We start from the raw sequence: 17,729 nt of genomic DNA, 5'->3' as shown, positions 1-17,729 counted from the left end.
CAAATGGAAGAGCATAATTAAGATTACAAATGCCATTGAATAGTTTAATGAATCTCGAAAGATCTAGGAATTTCATTCATAACCTAATTCACTAAAATTTCGTTTTCATGGTAAAATTGGCAAGTCGTCATTTACCTACCTTTAAATAATTTACAATTAGATTATGGCATCCCTCTTCTGAATTGTGAATTATTTAGTTTGATCCTAGCCTTAATATTTCATTTGGGTGTTATATTAAGGATTATTCTTATCTAATCAAAACTTGTCCTTCTTTTTTAGATGTTAACTTTAAACAATTGTTCTGGTTCCTCTAACAACAACAACTCTTCCAACCACTTCTTTCTCTTGAGCATCTGCTCAAAAGTCACCTTTAATGGTGCCAATTATAACGATTGGATGTGAAACATAAAGATGTCTTTAAGCTTTGAGGACAAGGAATATTTTCTCGATAAAAAGCTAGACGAGATTGATGAAACAAAAGCTACTCCTGAACAAATAGCTAAGTATAGGAGACACCGTAATTATGCTACCAAAGTGGCACGCATCATGGTGGCTACTATGACTCTTGAGCTACAAAGGTTCTATGAGGATTACTAGTCGTATGAGATGAATAAGGACTTGATGGAAAAGTACCATCAAGGAGCTCGTCAATAAAGATACGAGGTAGTAAAGTCCCTTATAACGAGCAAGATGAAGGAGGGAGAGTCTGTTACGAGCCACTTGCAACATATAAAATGATATGTGGATCGCTTTTTGAAGCTCAATGTGAACTTCGATGAGGAATTGGATATTGGCATAGTCTTGCACTCATCGCCTAGCTGTTATGATCAGTTTGTCACGATTTATCATTTGAACAGCCAAGAAACCAATTGACTCAACTTCAGAGCTTGTTAAGAAATTCTTAGAGTGGAATGAAGGGAAAAGGTGTTGCCTCCACTCCTACTGTTAGTGCTCCTATCTTGGCCATAGGGCAAGGAATGGGGAAGAAGAGGAAAGCTCCCTCAAAACAGAATTGGAAGGGAAAATCCAATGCAGGTCCTCAAGCAATGGACCCAAAGGCAAAGCCTGTTCTAATGCTTCTCCTGCATTTGATCCTAAGGAGGCTATTTGCTTTTACTTCCATGATAAAGGGCATTGGAAACGAATATTCCCTAAGTAATTCCAAGACATAAAGGATGGAAAGGTTAAGCCAACCTCAATAGGTATTTACACTATCCTATCCAAACACTCCTCACATTCTAATTCATGGGTCCTTGATACAGGACGTGGTTTTCTCATTTGTTCTGATTTGCAGGGGCAAAAAAGAAGTGAGGATGTGGAGCATGGGAAGATGAACCTGATTATGGGTAAGTGGAGATCTTCACCTGTTACCAAGATTGGTGTTTATACTTTATTGCTTAGTAGTGGGTTATGTTTGGATTTGAACCATTGTTGCTATTCGTCAGAAATGATGAGAAACATCATTTCATTTCATGGTTTATATAGACAAGGTTTTAGATATTCATTTAATAATGAGAATAGTTCTATTTATGCTTACAAAAATGATGTATTATATTTTGAAGCATTACCTTGTGATGGCGTGTATGAAACTGTGATGGTTGTAGACAATTTAGGTAATAGTGCTGTAACATCCGGATTTCCAGGTATCAAATTTTAATTGTTTAGTTTGAGTTTTGAGGAGGGACTCAGCGAGTTGGCGCTTAGACTCACTGAGTAGGATCGCGATTGCTGACTGGATTAATGAACGTACTTGACGAGTCTATGGGTGGACTCGACGAGTCCGTGCTGATGTAGAAAACCTAAATCTCCGGGCCTGTGCCCTATTTAAGGGACCTTATAGCCCTCATTTGTGGCTACCAGTCCAGAGAAAGAGCCCCTATAGAGCTTGAGCGAGTTGTGTGAGAGAGACAGCTATTTTGATCCCTTTTTGTTGTGGTTTTGCAAAGAAGAAGGTGTCTCCAGCAAGAGAAGGTCAAGGGGATTGTGATTCTATGGTTTTCTAGCTTGGGTCTTCATTATTGAGGTATAAAACCGATCCCTTCATCTGTTTTGTGCAAATCCTTGAATCTAGGGTTTTCTATACCCCTTTATTGGCTTGTATTTATGCATACGTCGTCCCTCTTAGTGTTAGACTCTGGATCTGGACCTTTAGAGGTCCACAGATGTGACAACCCGAAATTCTTCCATCCAGTTCAGCCTAACACTTCTTTGAAATACAAACTCATTGTTGTTATCTTTTAGCACAATTAGGACTTTTTTTTTAGCGTTCTGAGCCTTGTACACTTAAAGAATAAGTGTCGGGGTTTATCGACTGAAGTTATAGCTTAAGGAAATGACCATAAACACCCATGCAAGGAGTTCACGGCCAACACATGGGAGTTTACGGCCGTAAACTCCATGTGGGCCGTAAACTCTTGCCTATATGGTGAAATGGTGGGCATTTGTTCATTTCTTTCATTTCATTGGCCCAAATCCTCTCAAGTATCATCCCGATCTTCGTCCCCGATCTTCAAAACTCGTAAGCTTATTGTCTTAACTAGTTGATATCTTGTATGAACTAGTAATCATACATGATTTCATCTGTGAAATCATTCCATTTTGTAGATTTTTAGTTTCACCAAGAACACACACTCGTGTTCTTGGCCAAAACCGACCATTCAAGCTCCTAGATCGTAAGTACTCTTGATCCAACTCATTGTACACTAGGTTTATCATGTTTAAAGCTTAGAAAACATAATAAATCAAGGGAATCAAGGAGTTTACGAACAAGACATGTTCTTGGGCCATAAACCCCTTTTTAGGCTGCAAGTGACTCCCTAACACCATAGTAAGCTTTGGTTAGTGACATAGAACCTTACCCCATGGACCTAAGGACCAAGATTCACGAAATGGTACTCCTTACCATGAGTTTACGGCCGTAAACTCATAGGGGGGTGGTCCCAGGGCCGTGAACACTAAGCATCGCCATTTTAGGGCCTTAAACCCAACCAAACACTTGGTTAAAGCATTGGAACACTTAACCACTTAAACCCTTAGAGTTTTAAGCCACTTTTGGTGACCCAATGAGAGTTTATGGCCAGGTGTTTACTCCCCTGGGCCGTAAAATCCAACAAACATGGTCAGTAGACCATAAACTCTCGTATGAGGCTTTGCACTCCTTTGTTGCAACCCGATAGCCTCCTAGCACTTGACCAAAGTGTTTTCCTCGCAATAGGATGTTTTTACATGTTTAATTAGTGTTATAATCACTAATTGTTTATATACATATGTCTTCATATGTAATTAGGATCATTGTGTGTGTCTAAGTCTTCACTTGACACCAAGCACTTGTCCGACACTTCCTTTCGATCCGCTCACTGCAGGTGAGTTCAGACCTCTTAATCAATGTTTTAAATGTTTTTAAATGATTTATGGGGGGATACAAGTAGAATCATTCTAGTTATTATATCAATCACATGTGATTAATAAGCAGCATTCAAATGATTTACCACTCATTAGCCGTTTTACCAAACAGATTTCTTCAAATGGTTTTCATGAACATTTTATATGTTTAAAACTCCTTACTAAACTGTTCATTATACACTGTATGTTTCATTTCAAACTCATTTACAATTGTGTTTCAAACAAATGTTTCTTTATACTTAAAACTGTTTTGTCAGACAAATACTCTCAACCCGTTTTATAGGTTGACATCAAGTCGATCTTTTCTTAGATAGTAATCATGTTCAAAGGTTTTACAAAACTTATTTTATGCTTTGATATTGTCAATTGCATGCCTATGTATGTATAGTTATATAAGAAATGTTTAAAGGACTTAGGAAGGCTAGCCGATTTATTTCCTTTTCCCTGTTGGGATGTGGTCTGGTAAGGTATCGGGTATCCGTCCGAATTTCGTATAAATATTAGTTATATATCATGTGTACATATATAGTCATAAAGGTTCTTCCAGTCAGTTCAATACCCTTGGGTAGCAAGGGTATACTTCCATGTTCATACGTATCAGTTATATTACTAGTAAGCTACCATATGGGTAGTTTAAGAAGATACTAATACGTTTACTAGAATGCGGAATCATACAATGAGTCAGTTCATTCATGAGTCAGTACGAGTAATACACATAGTACATTACTATACATGCTAGATAGAAAGAACATACATTACAGCTAGCACACGCAGAACATTTCAGTACATACAGGCTAGACAGAGAAAGAGTACACTTTTCAGTTAGCACATTCATTACATGCACATTTATGCAGTTATGAGAACCATTAAGCGGGTCATTGCCCTTCCTGCCATGACCGTTTTTGTGTCCTGAATCGCCTTAATTGGGGAGCGTATGAGTTTGCGTATAGATCTATACTGGATTGACTATCCTACACCTTGTTGCTCGCTACAGTGGGACTTGCAAGTCTATGGGTGCCAAATGTCATTTCTTACAGCGTCTTACATCGTCGTTTTACTAGAGTCGGTAGCAGGATACAGGTCGATCACATGTTACTTTAAATTGTATTAGATTTAAGGCAGATAGTACGGTTGTAGTTATTTGATACTACACCATAGTACTATTGCATTTTCCCATTACATTCACTTCGTGAACATTGACACGATGCACGGAAATGTAGAAGCTATATTTTGAATAATGATAGTTGGGTTTGGGAAAATACACACTCTTACAAGAGACACACACACAGATACTAGATGCCTTGGTAGAAGGATACTTTTAGTAGGAAACATATGGTTTTCTAGGATGTTCAAAACGTTTTCAAATACTACAGTTCATATACATACAAATACTTATAGTTCATGTACATACAAATACTTACATTTCATATACGTACAAATACTTACATACAAATTAAGACACTAAAATACTTATGATCTCACCAGCTTTAAAGTTGATACTCTCTTTCAAAATAACTTGTATCATCAGGTCAACAGTAGATAGGTACCGATGCAAGGTTTAGAGAAAATGGTGCTCGTTCAAGACTCATCTTTCATTTTGATTTATACTTTAGTGTTTATCATGATTTGACAGAACACACTTGTATTAAAATTATATTATTAATGCAATGGATGATGTTGTTGCTTGTTTACTACTTTTCATTGTTGTGATACTGTACATGACGTCCTCCGCCCCAGAACGTTTCCGCCATTCATGGTTTTGGGGTGTGACAAGAGAGCATTATCTATCCAGCTTTATGTTGTTCCAGGGAGGAAGTGAACCTAGAATGCCATTTTAAAAGCCATTTCACCAAAAGAACCTTTGTATGCGTTGCATGAGTGTCAAGATTTGACCTTTACGTGATTATTGGACATGGGGAAATCAGATCTATAGGTTAGAGAAGCATATCTGACATTAGAATGTAGATTTGGTAATTGTCATGGAAGAAACTCGCCGAGTCCATAAGGGGAATCGACGAGTCGAGTCGGGTTTCCCCGTGACTCGTGGCCGGTTGTAGCCCGTCAAGTGGAAGGTTCACTCGACGATTCGAGTGAGGATTAGAAAGATCCAGAGTACACGCTTGGGCTCACCGAGTCACCTATGTGCACTCGACGAGTCTGGTCAAAGTTTGACCGTTGACTTTTGTTGACTTTTAGGGTTGGGTCAACACTTTGACTTTTGGACCATTAGAAGGGTAATATGGTCTTTTAGCCTTCTAAGAAAACATTGGAACGAACTAGTCTAGCCCGGAGAGCTATTATTTATTTGAGATGATTGCTTATATGTTTAGGCAGGGCAAGGTCATTGTTACGAGGTTCAGGGATACCGAGCACGTGAGTAGCTAGACAGCATACGAGGTGAGTCTTCTCAATATACATTACCCAGAGGGGTAACTATGTGTGACCGGAAGGTCTTATATGTTATGTGGAGTATCTGATATGTGTTCCTCTATGATATGTATGTGCTATGTTATGTTATGAGTACCATGATATGGACCAGAAGGTCAACAAAGTATGGACCGGAAGGTCAAGATGATGAGGACCAGAAGGTCATACGGGTAGGGTCGGAAGGTCTACCAAAGTTGGGACGGAATTCCCCTGAGACACATGGATTAGAAGATCCCATAGAGTTACGGCCATGAGTGGCCTATGTGTTTTATCTGGTATTTTGGAAAACTCAGTAAGCATTTATGCTTACATTGTTATGTGTTATGTGTTTCAGGTACTAGTGATGATCGCAGGAAGGTGCCGGCATGATCCGTACACACTGGCAGGAGATTTGTTTTATGATCTTGGGATATGTTTTTATCGTGATGACATTTTTTAAACTTGAGAAATTGAGACTATTGAATGATTTTTATGTGAATTGAAAAATGAAAAATTGTTTTGAAAATTCGCGTTGTTACAAGTGTTTTGCAAATTGATTCGTCTAATGGTTTAGACAAAGCATGTTTGTGGCATTGTCATCTTGGACATGCAAATAAGAAATGCATTGCCCAACTCCAAAAGGATGGAGTGTTGGAATCATTTGACTTCAGGTCGGATGCTACATGTGAGTCTTTTTTGCTTGGAAAGATGACTAAATCACCTTTCACTAGTTCTTATGAAAGAGGTGAAGGATTGTCGAATCTCATACACAAAGATGTGTGTGGGTCCTTCAGATCCACCACAAGGGATGCAAATCGATTCTATGTGACTTTTACTGATGATTATAGCAGATATGGCTATATCTACTTAATCAAGCATAAGTCAGAAACCTTTGAAAAGTTCAAACAGTTTAAACAAGAAGTCGAGACTCAATTGGGCATGAAGATAAACATGCTCAGATTTAATAGAGGTAATGAGTATCTTAGTATCGAGTTCCACGACTACCTCAAGGAATGTGGAATTGTTTCACTGTCACACCCCCAAAACCAGAATGATGGAAATGTCTGGGGTGGATGACTTTCATGTACAGTATCATAACAAATGAATAGTAGTGATCAAAGCATTACAACCACCATATTGAATATTTAATAAGTTTACATTGTACTAGAAACATTGTTTTCTTGACATCAAATGCATATGACAAAAATAATTAATGTGACGCGGCGACGCCCTATCCTCCAAAAACTCTTTGATTGCCTGTTTACTGATTTCCGGAGAACGCAAATTATTTTGAAAAGTGTCAACAATTAAGTTGGTGAGTTTATAAGCATTTTGTATGAGAGAAATCGGTAGCTTTTCTTTGTGAAATGATAGAGTATGCCTCCTGAAAATCCAATATTTTCTTTAAAAATGAACTGTAACTCTTAACCCAATACTAAAAATGTAAGTACTGTTGTACTGGAAAAATAGTGTTAGATATTTCTAAGAAATTACTTGGAAGTATGTTAGCCCCATAAAACAAATGTTTTGTTAATACTCCATGTGCGTTATTATAACTATACTAATGCGACTAGTGGCATGAACGACGTTCTTCAGGCGTCGGAACTATTACAACACTTGTCACCCTAGATATGTCGGTCTAACTGTAGCTAACAACTGAGGTGCGGGGTTGTCAATCTCTTAGAGATTTATACACAAGGGCCACGCTCTCCCTACAAGAGACCCTGGTTATAATTCATGACTTTAGTGTGTACTCTGGTAGGTACGGTGAAGCCAAATGTCACACAAGTCTATATCAACCGGTTTACGTGTAGCGTACAGAAAATCATTTTTCTTGTCAATGAGAGTATTACTCTTCTGTAGTGGTTACATAGTGTAAAAACAATTATACCTTTAAATAATTATATGTTTCTTCCGAAATGATAGTTTAGTGTATGTGACTCCCAAACTATACCAATTGTAGTTGATTATGTTTGTTTGTTAAAACTATTTGTATAATCATTTATATAAATAAAAAGTAGTTATCTTGTCTAGTTCCAAAATGTATGGTCAAAACATCATTTTTTCGGGCCGTAACCCACAAAATGGTGAAATAACTAGAATGTAACCCTTTTTGTTAGAAAACTATATTTTGGTAAAAAGCTTCAAAAACCATGTAGTTTTGCAATAATAATTTGTCTTATGACTTTATAACATAGATTATGTTTTGTTTTTGTTAGCTTTGCATTTCAAAACTAATATATCACAAATATTTGTATAAAAGCTAGTGATAACCATATCTTATGCAAATAATGCCTTATATTTAACATAAAGTTGAAACATGCAAGTATTTGTGTGATAAACCAAATTTTTACTTGTATCCCCCCCTAAAAACATGAAAAACTCAAAAATGTGGGGGTATGAACTCACCTTGAGTGTGGTTGTAGTTGGGTAAAGAGATGATTGTGGAGGTATGCAAGCCTAAACACTTGAATGGGGTTGATGAAATTCCTTGGAAATGATATTATCCTAAGAGTTTTAACACATAATAATGTGTGTAAATAAGATGTAACTAGTGTAAAAGTGTGTAAAAGAACTAGATAATCAAGAAGAACTTACCAAAACTCTAAGAACAAACTTGAAGATTTTGAACTTGGAAGATCTGGAATTGATTTTTGAGAGAGTTTAGAGTATACATGAAGGAGAAATGGAAAATGGTGGGGAGTTTTTTGATGTTTTCTATTGTTTGGTGATGTTTGCCTAGTTCTTTGTTGGATATTAGCATTGATACACGCTAGGTAAACTTGGTATTGGAAAATATGAACTTCAAATCACAAAGTTAACCCTTCCTTATCTTCTTGTCCCACCGAAATCCTCAATTTCTCACCGAAATCACACGTGATTTCGGACTTGGTGTGAGTTTGGCATAGTGAGGATTTCGATCTAGCATGTTTTTGATTTAGCATCACTCACCAATGGGTGATTTCGGTTTGGTATCCCCCACTAAAGGGTGATTCCGGTCCTAGTTTTTTATTAGCATGTGATTTCGGCTTTGGTGTCACCCACCAAAGGGTGATTTTGGTCCTAGTGCAAACCGAAATCACTACATTGTTGGGGTCCTAGGCCAAAAACTCTAAAGCAAAGTTTAATTTATGATCTTTTGCTCTAGCTTGTTAACTTTCAAAGGTTCATTACGAACATGGTTTTCAAAGTATATATATATATATATATATATATATATATATATATATATATATACTTATACAAATGATGTCTTTTGGCTTTCAAGGATTTATTGCAACAAAGTTATGATGTGGTTCTACTTATACGCATATACATTTTAGACCTTTCTTGACCCAAAATTTGCCAGTTGTCACATTCACAATTAACACCTCCTAGGATGCCACAACTTAATGGTGTGGTCGAGAGGCATAATCGTACCTTTTTGGACATGGTTCGTTCCATGATGAGTCAAGCTTCACTTCCAATCTCCTTCTGGGGGTATGCCTTAGAGACTGCCGCCTTCATTCTTAATCTTGTCCCAACAAAGAAGGTTCAGAAAACACCTCACGAGAGGTGCATAGGGAAGGTTCCCTTGTTGGCACATATCAAGGTTTAGGTTAGTGAAGATTTCATTAGACGGTAGACTCGTGACAAGCGTGAACCTTGAAGTAAGAGATGTATTTTCATCAGTTCCCCACAAAAGTCCTTTGGATACCTGTTCTACAGACCAAGTGAAAACGTGGTCTACGTAGCACGAAGGGGAGTCTTTTGCAAGAGAGAGATCATATGCAAATAGTACAGTGGGAGTACAATTGATCTTGAAGAAATTCAAGAGTCAAACGATGAAGGAACCTCTAACACTAGCACTCAACCTGAGGAAAAAATCCATGTTGAACCAGTTGACAAGTCATTTCCTCTTAGGTGTTCTAGTAGAGTTAGCGTTCTGCCTGTGTTGTTTGGTTTCCATATAACTGGAGAAAGTGATATGGTTATCAGTGATAGCACACTGGTAAATTTGGATGAACCTGTTAATTTCAAGGAAGCAATAGCAGTCCCTGAGTCTGCCAAGTGGAAAGAGGCAATGGACAACAAGATCAACCCATGTATGACAACCAAGTTTGGAATTTGGTTGACAATGTACCAGGTCGTAAGACAGTTGGGTGTAAATGAATCTTCAAGAAGATGATCGACATGGATGGGAAGGTACACACTTTCAAGGCTCGACTATTTGCGAAGCGCTTTACTCAAACCCCAGGGGTTGACTATGATGAGAGCTTCTCACCAGTAGGTAATATTAAATTTATTACGGTAATGCTAGCCATAGCTACATTTCATGACTATGAAATTTGGAAGATGGATGTCAGAACTGCTTTCCTTAATGGGAAGTTGGCTGAGGATGTTTATATGAGTCAGCCAGAGGATTTTTTCGATGCAAAGCACCCCAATAGAGTGTGTAAGCTTGAGAAATCAATCTATGGATTGAAACAAGCTTCTTGTAGATGGAATCTTTGCTTTGACGAGAAAGTTAAAGAGTTTGGCTTCTCTAGAAGTGAAGATGAATCTTATGTATATGTCAAAGCTAGTAGGAGTATAGTCACCTTCCTGGTATTGTATGTTGATGACATACTACTCATAGGAAACGACATTCCAACTTTGAAAAAGGTTAAGTCTTGGCTTGGAAAGTGTTTCGCTATGAAGAATCTAGGAGAGGTTGCTTATATTCTAGGAATAAGGATTTTGAGAAACATGAGTAAAAGACTAATTGGACTTAGTCAAAGTACGTATTTGGATAAAGTGTTAAAGAATTTTAGCATGGAAAATTCCAAGAAAAGACAGTTGCATATCCAGAGTAATACCAAACTAAGTAAGACTCAAAGTCCGGGTACTGATGCAGAGATAGTAGAAATGAGTCGAGTTCCATATGTTTCCGTTGTTGGATCGATCATGTATGTTATGACATGTACTCGCCCTGACGTGGCTTTTGCTTTGAGCATGGTTAGTCGATATCAGGGAAATCCGGGTAAAGCTCATTGGATAGCGGTCAAGAACATTCTTAAGTATCTGCAAAGAACTAAGGATTGGGTCCTTGTGCTTGGTGGCAGTGATGAATTAAGAGTTACTGGGTATACTGACGCCAACTTTTAGACAAACAGAGACAACTTTCGTTCTCAATCTGGTTGGGTGATTACCCTTAATGGAGGAGATTTAACTTGAAAACGTTCCAAGCAGGAAATGGTGGCTGATTCTACCTGTGAATCAGAGTACATTGCAGTAAGCGAAACATCAAAGGAGGTTATATGGTTGAAGAACTTCATTGGAGACCTTCGAGTTGTGCTAGCCATAAAGGAGCCAATGGAGATTTTCTGCGATAATGAAGGAGCGGTTACCTTGACAAAGGAACCAAGGGATCATGGCAGATCTAGACATATTGGCAGAAAATACCACTTTATCAGACATCGAGTAGAAGAAGGACACCCCGTCGTAAAGAGGGTATCATCTTAAGAGAATCATGTCGATCGCCTCACAAAGGGTCTAAGTAGGGTTAACCACGTTTAGCATGCGGGGAGCATTGGTCTGAAGAATGATATTAGTTTTAGTGATTAGATAGATGTTTAGAAACTTGTAACAAATCAATGTAATTGACATTTGATGATTAAATAATTGAGATTTATTTATGAGTATCCTTTAATATCTTTTGTAAATTGTTTATCATTATGTTTCTTTTTGCATGTTTTACTTCCCGGATAACTAGATTATTCAAATATCCATAGTCAATCATACTGTTACACCCCGAAAATCGAAGGCGGAAACATTTCCGGGGTTGACTCCACATTGAGTATCAAATCCAATGTACATAGTAAGTAAAGTAAACAACCATTACATTACATAAAGTATGTTTACATTTGTTTCAAAAGTAAAGCTATACAGTTGTGATACATAGTATATATGAACAAAATGAGACGAGTCTTCTACGCACTCCGTCTTCGCCAAAAGGAATCATTGGGTACCTGTCTAAAGCGGACCTGAGAATACAAGTAGTTTGAAAATCAGCATAACGCTGGTGAGTTCATAAGCGGTTTTGTTTTGTGAAAATGTACTGGTTCCTTTCTGTTTCTAAAAATGTTACACACCAATAAAATCCCATATTTTCTTAAAAGTTGGTTATTGAATCCCAAAATGTAATGTAAAGATGTACACTGAAAACATGTTTACCCTTTTGAAATGTAAAGTTAGGTTATCTGGTTTGTTACACTGTTCTGGTTATGTACAAATGTTTTCCCCAAGAAAATCCCATATTTTCCTAAATGGTGGTTACCAAATGTGAAAGATGTATACTGAAAACCTGGTTATCCTTGTGAAATGTATTAGTTTTAACACATATATAAAACTAATATATACAAAGAAAAATAATTACTTTATTCATTATTACTATTAGGTAAATCTCTGTTACCCTAATTGCGAGTTCCATAACCATACAATAGACTAGATATGGAAATAAGTAGTCCACATCACCTTATGACTTTCGTCACCCTTGAACCATTTCGGTTCGGCTGTAGCTAGCAGCCAGGTGTGGGGTAGTCAGCCCCGTATAGATTTATACACTCAAGTCACGCTCCCTATCTAAGAGATTCTGGTTACGGGTGCGGTCCTCCACTCGCGTATCTCTGTGAAGTGTTCACCGAGGACGTGTCTCCAATTATATAGGATTAACAAATTTACTAGTAATAATATGATAATCCTCCACTCGCGTATCTCTATGGAGTGTTACTGAGGACAAAATAGTGTACTAACTTTTATGTTAAAGGTTCAATTGTCATGCTTTTAACTGATAAAATATGGAAAACCATTTGTGAAATATATAAAACATAACAGTTTATAACCCATTTCATAAATAATATGTTTACGTACTCTGCATGTTCAAACGGTTATGTGTTACGATTATCAGTGTTAAAAGTATATGAAATATGAAACACACACATGTAAAACAAGTTTTGAGTATAAGTATCCCTTGTACTTTGCTTGTACTCCCCCCTGAAAACAGTGAAAAACAGTGAAAAAGGGTAGGGGTATGAACTCACCAGATGGGAAAACGCGACGATTTGAATGCTAAGCGTTGGTTCGGGGCTTGATAACATGCGAGGTTCCTAAGTAATATGAAATGGCATACAAATGTATCGAATTAGACTTTAAAACACTAATTATATATGATAACACACTCCAATGAGTGAAAACACTTCAAATCAAGTGTTTGGAGTGACCCGGGTGACATCTACGGACGTGTGGGACTTAGGAAATGAGTTTACTCTTCAAGAGTAAACTCCTCATTGAGTTTATGGCCCTATACACTACACACACATAAGTTCACAGCCTTGAACTCATGGTTGGGGTTTTATGGTGCTAAATGCTCAATAACACTTGGGAAATGTTGGGATGAATTTATCTAAGACTTTGGAATGGAGTAAACTCACTTAAGTACCATTTATTGGAGTTTACGGCAGTAAACATGGAGTTTACGGCCGTAAACTCCCCCATGCTCAATCCTTAATTTATTTGGTGAAGCTAGGACAATCACATGTGATTCAAACTATTTTTCCAAGCCTTGGGATGAATTTAGAGTACCATTTGACCTATGATAATGAGTTTATGGCCCTGGAACTTATCCTTGGGGAGTTATGGCTGTAAACTCTCAAATGGAGGGTATTTATCATGTTTAAGGTCCCCAAACTAATTTTGGTTGGTTCTAGGATTTATTCCAAGGCTAATGGTGTGTTTACATGGCTTTTTAACACTTGAAAATGAGTTTACTCTCCATGAATGAGGATTTTACGGCCCAAGCATGTTCTTGGGCAGTAAACTCAAGTTTGCTCCTCAAAATTCATGTTTAGGATGTTCTAAGTCCGAATTTGTAAACCATATAGTCATATCTATGTCCCAAAGTTGGTTTGGAGGGGTTTTAAGGCTTGAAAACCCATTTTATTTGAGTTTACGGCCCAAGCATGCTCCTTGGCCATAAACTCATGAAGAGGGTCCTTTTCCAATGTTTAAATACGAATTTGAAGGCCTAAGAGGTTGAACAACAAGTTAGGGATGTTACCTCAAAGATTTGGAGCCTTAAATCAATGTTTTGGACTTTGAATCTTTGGTTGAGGAGAGAGGTTAGAGAGAGTAGTGAGAGAGAGAAAAAGCTTCAAATGAAAGCTTAAACCTCTTTAAATATGATCTAAGATTTTGACACGGTGGAATTCTACCCGATACCGACGTTAGACGTGGCTTTCGGTCGCACCCAATCAAGTTGCCGTAACCCGATATGGTCGATTCTAAAAAAATATCCCGATTACTAAAATAGGGTGTTAAAATGAGTTCTAAATGTGTTGGGACACCCATTAAGTCATAATATCAATCTCAATTAAATGACTTAATTTAAAAACGAAATCGGAAACGAATTTGGAAATGACGAATGGATTAACGAAAAGGGTTACGAAAAGGATTACAATTGATGATACAAACTTCGGGTTGTTACACATACTTTGGAAATAAGCAATGAATTTAGATTGTCATGAACTGGGTTGTAGATTGTCTAAGGGATTAGACATAGCAATGGTTTGCTGCAACATTCATGAGTACTTTTGAAATGGGGATTTAAGTATTGGACTAACCCACGCTCAGTGAATTACTTCATGGAATTTATCACGAGTAATTTTGAGACAATAATATCTTATAATATTTAAACGTAGATATATCAGCTGTTTATGAGTTGGTTGTGTATTGATAATGCGTAAGCGCATCAGTAACTTGATATTAAAAAACATATTGTTGTGCATGATTTGATAAGTAAATAGTGCAAGCATATAAGTCAAAGTTTATCAGTTTCTTTTTCCCTAACGGGAAAATCGATATCTTGGGCCCCTTGATGATTTGGTGTTGATCTATGTGTTAGGCCCGGTCAGGACTTAATTAATGTGTTCGATTGTAGTTCTTCGTCATTACAAATTATAAATCGGGAAAAAAACTGTCGGACAATGCGAATGATCATGTTCCATGTCATTTGTCTACATGATATCTTGTAGAATGGAGGAATATATGATCACTTATCTTAGCACACGTTACTAACTAGTTCAGAGTTCGACAGCGGCTTTGACAGCTACAATTTGCTAGTCAATTTTGAAGTTATACTTGCAATTATAGTTATTAGACTTATCCAAGTAGGAGACTATTGGATTAGGGGTCTAAGCCCATAACTACAATTGGTATGTACTTGAATTGATAGTAGCACAATCCTTTTGGGTTGCCTTCATACTAGCAACGAGACAGAACGACCAATTAAGAAATAGGAAGAATTTATTATTTTATTAATAAATTGAAATAAATCATTTATTAATGTATTATGGAAATAATTTATTAATTAGAAATCATATTATTTAATTAATATTTAATCAGAAATTAATTTGGAATTAATTTTAGGATTAAAGGAATTAATTAAATGTACAGGGGTTATTTAGCAATTTATTGATAGTTTTGGATTTGGGCTTTAGAACCCTCCTAGATGGGTTAGACTAAATCTTCTAGGGAATCCCTAGAAATTTAGTCCAAGGGCCTCTTGGATGATGTTCTTGGGCTGCTTAGGCCTTAAGTTAAGGAATTATGGTTTCCTCATTAAAACCCTAGCTTTGGCCCTAAGCTACCAACAACTATATCAAGGGCATACCCCTTAGGGAGTTCGGCCAATCATTCTAACCCTAAGAAGAGCCAAAATATTGAAGCTTCTTCCTCCTCCTCTCTCATATATCCTCTTGCTAAGTGTGTTTGTGAGCCATTAGAGGTATTACACTTGTGACACTAGTTCTCAAGCTTCAACAACTTCAAGGAATTGATTGTTATTACTATATAACAATTAAAGGTTATTCCATATTCTCTTATTGTGAATTTTGATTATAGTAGATGTCTCTTAGGGTTTATTCTTTTCTGCTCAATATTTTCATGTCCACTAGTGAAAACGTGGATCCTACAAATTCGGGTTGCATGCACACATAAGGATTATTTGTTATGCTTAAAACCCATCAAGGAGGTGTCATACCCCAATTTTTTGGGGCAAGGTCGGTCAACAAGTCGTGGGTAGCACGGAGGTGGTGCTCCAGACTACCGAGTTGATCTAGTAATTGCACGGGAGGTTATAGACCACACAGAGTCGGTTGAAGATTTATACTAATAGGCACCGATCGAATTTGGAGATTCAGGTTTGGGACATGGTACTCTTGAAGGTGTCACCTTGGAAGGGTGTCATCCGATTCCGGAAGCGGGGCAAGCTGGGTCCCAGATATATTGGTCCTTTCAAGGTTATCGCTCGGGTAGGCAGGGTAGCATATCATTTGGACCTACCCGAGGAGCTCGGCCAGATTCACAACACTTTTAACGTCTCTCAACTATAGAAGTGCTTGGTTGATGATTTTAACGTGGTGTCATTAGAGGATATTCAGTTGGACGAGCTCCTGAACTAAATAGAGAGACTAGTTGCGATCCTCGACAAGAAGACCTAGGCCTTAAGAAACAAGGTGGTGAACCTGGTGAAGCTGTAATGACAGCACCAGAAAGGCTTAAGAGTGGACTTGGGAACCTAAGGAGGATATGAAGGAGCATTACCCAAAGCTATTTTTAGTAATGGATTTCAAGGATGGTGTCTAAATTAAGTGGGGGACTGTTGTAACATCCAGTTTTTGAGGTATATTTTATTTTAATTAAAATTTGATTTTGGGAGTTTCCACAACGTGCGGAAGGACCGCCACAGTGTGGCAGGGCATTTTTGGTCACGGGTCACTTTTGACTTGCCATGACATGGCAGGTAAAGGCCACAGCGTGGCCGCCACTGAAGCCTTACACCCTAATTTCCAAGTATTTAAAGGAGAGTGGGAGGCCAAGGTTGTTTATTCTCAGCCTCCATCACTCTCAAACCCTAGAAACACTCACCCTAATCTTTTTTTGCTCTCTTGTGCTCATTTTAGCAAACTTGTGGTGGTTTTGAAGGAAAAAGAAGAAGAGTTAGTGCTTTGGTTCAGCAAGTGATCATTTCCTTTATTTGTCTGCATCTTTTGGACTCCTTATAAGTCCTCAAGCTTCGACCTTTTTGTGTTCTTCTTCATTGATCCAGGTTTTGGAGCATATTTTGGTCCTTTTGGAGTGGTTTGAAGTGTTATAAGAGATAAATTTTTCAACTTTATGGTTTCTCTACTCCCTTGAATGTTTATAAATCTAGAATTGTGTAGTAAGTTGTGATCCATGCATTTATTTTAGGTCATATTGTTCCCCTTTTGACCTCGTTTGAAGAAGTACATGCATTTGTCGTGCATGTCATTAAATTTTGGATTTTTATGGACCATTAGGGGTCCTAGGAGCATTCTGGAGAAGTTGGACTAAGGACCTTCGGGATTAAGTGCTCAATGGTTAAGTCTTTTCCATTTTTAACCTTATGGAACCTAGGGTTTGAGATTTTGTTCTTTGTGTCGACTTAATGGATAAAGTTGGAAACTTTATTCTTCTAGACCATATTTCAAACTAGATCTGAGCTTTGAAGCTCTTGGAGCTGAAGGAAGCGGTTTAACCCTTTAAGATGTTTTGAACCCAATGCCTACTGCATGGTTCTAGGTTTCCACAGCGTGGTGACTAGGGGAAACTGCATATGTCTTGTCTTTTAAAGGCCACAAGATGGCAAATGATGGCCAGGACATGGCGAGTCAACTTTGACCATTGACTTTTTACTTGGATTGACTTTTGTTCAAACCCCTAGTTTCGAAAGGTAAGCTAAGGGTGTACTTTGTATGGATGTATATGTGGTATATAACATTTGTTTTCGCAGCAGTAGGAGCGGTAGCAGTTGATCATTGTTTGATAGATGAGTCTCCTCACAATATTTACGGGTCGAAGGCACCAATGCCGGCCCATTTTTA

The sequence above is a fragment of the Lactuca serriola genome, chromosome 3 (assembly GCF_051521515.1).
Source record: "Lactuca serriola cultivar US96UC23 chromosome 3, Lser_US96UC23_V15, whole genome shotgun sequence".
Classification (NCBI taxonomy): Eukaryota; Viridiplantae; Streptophyta; class Magnoliopsida; order Asterales; family Asteraceae; genus Lactuca; species Lactuca serriola.
The sequence above is the reverse complement of the archived record's forward strand: the minus strand, read 5'-3'. Positions refer to the sequence as shown.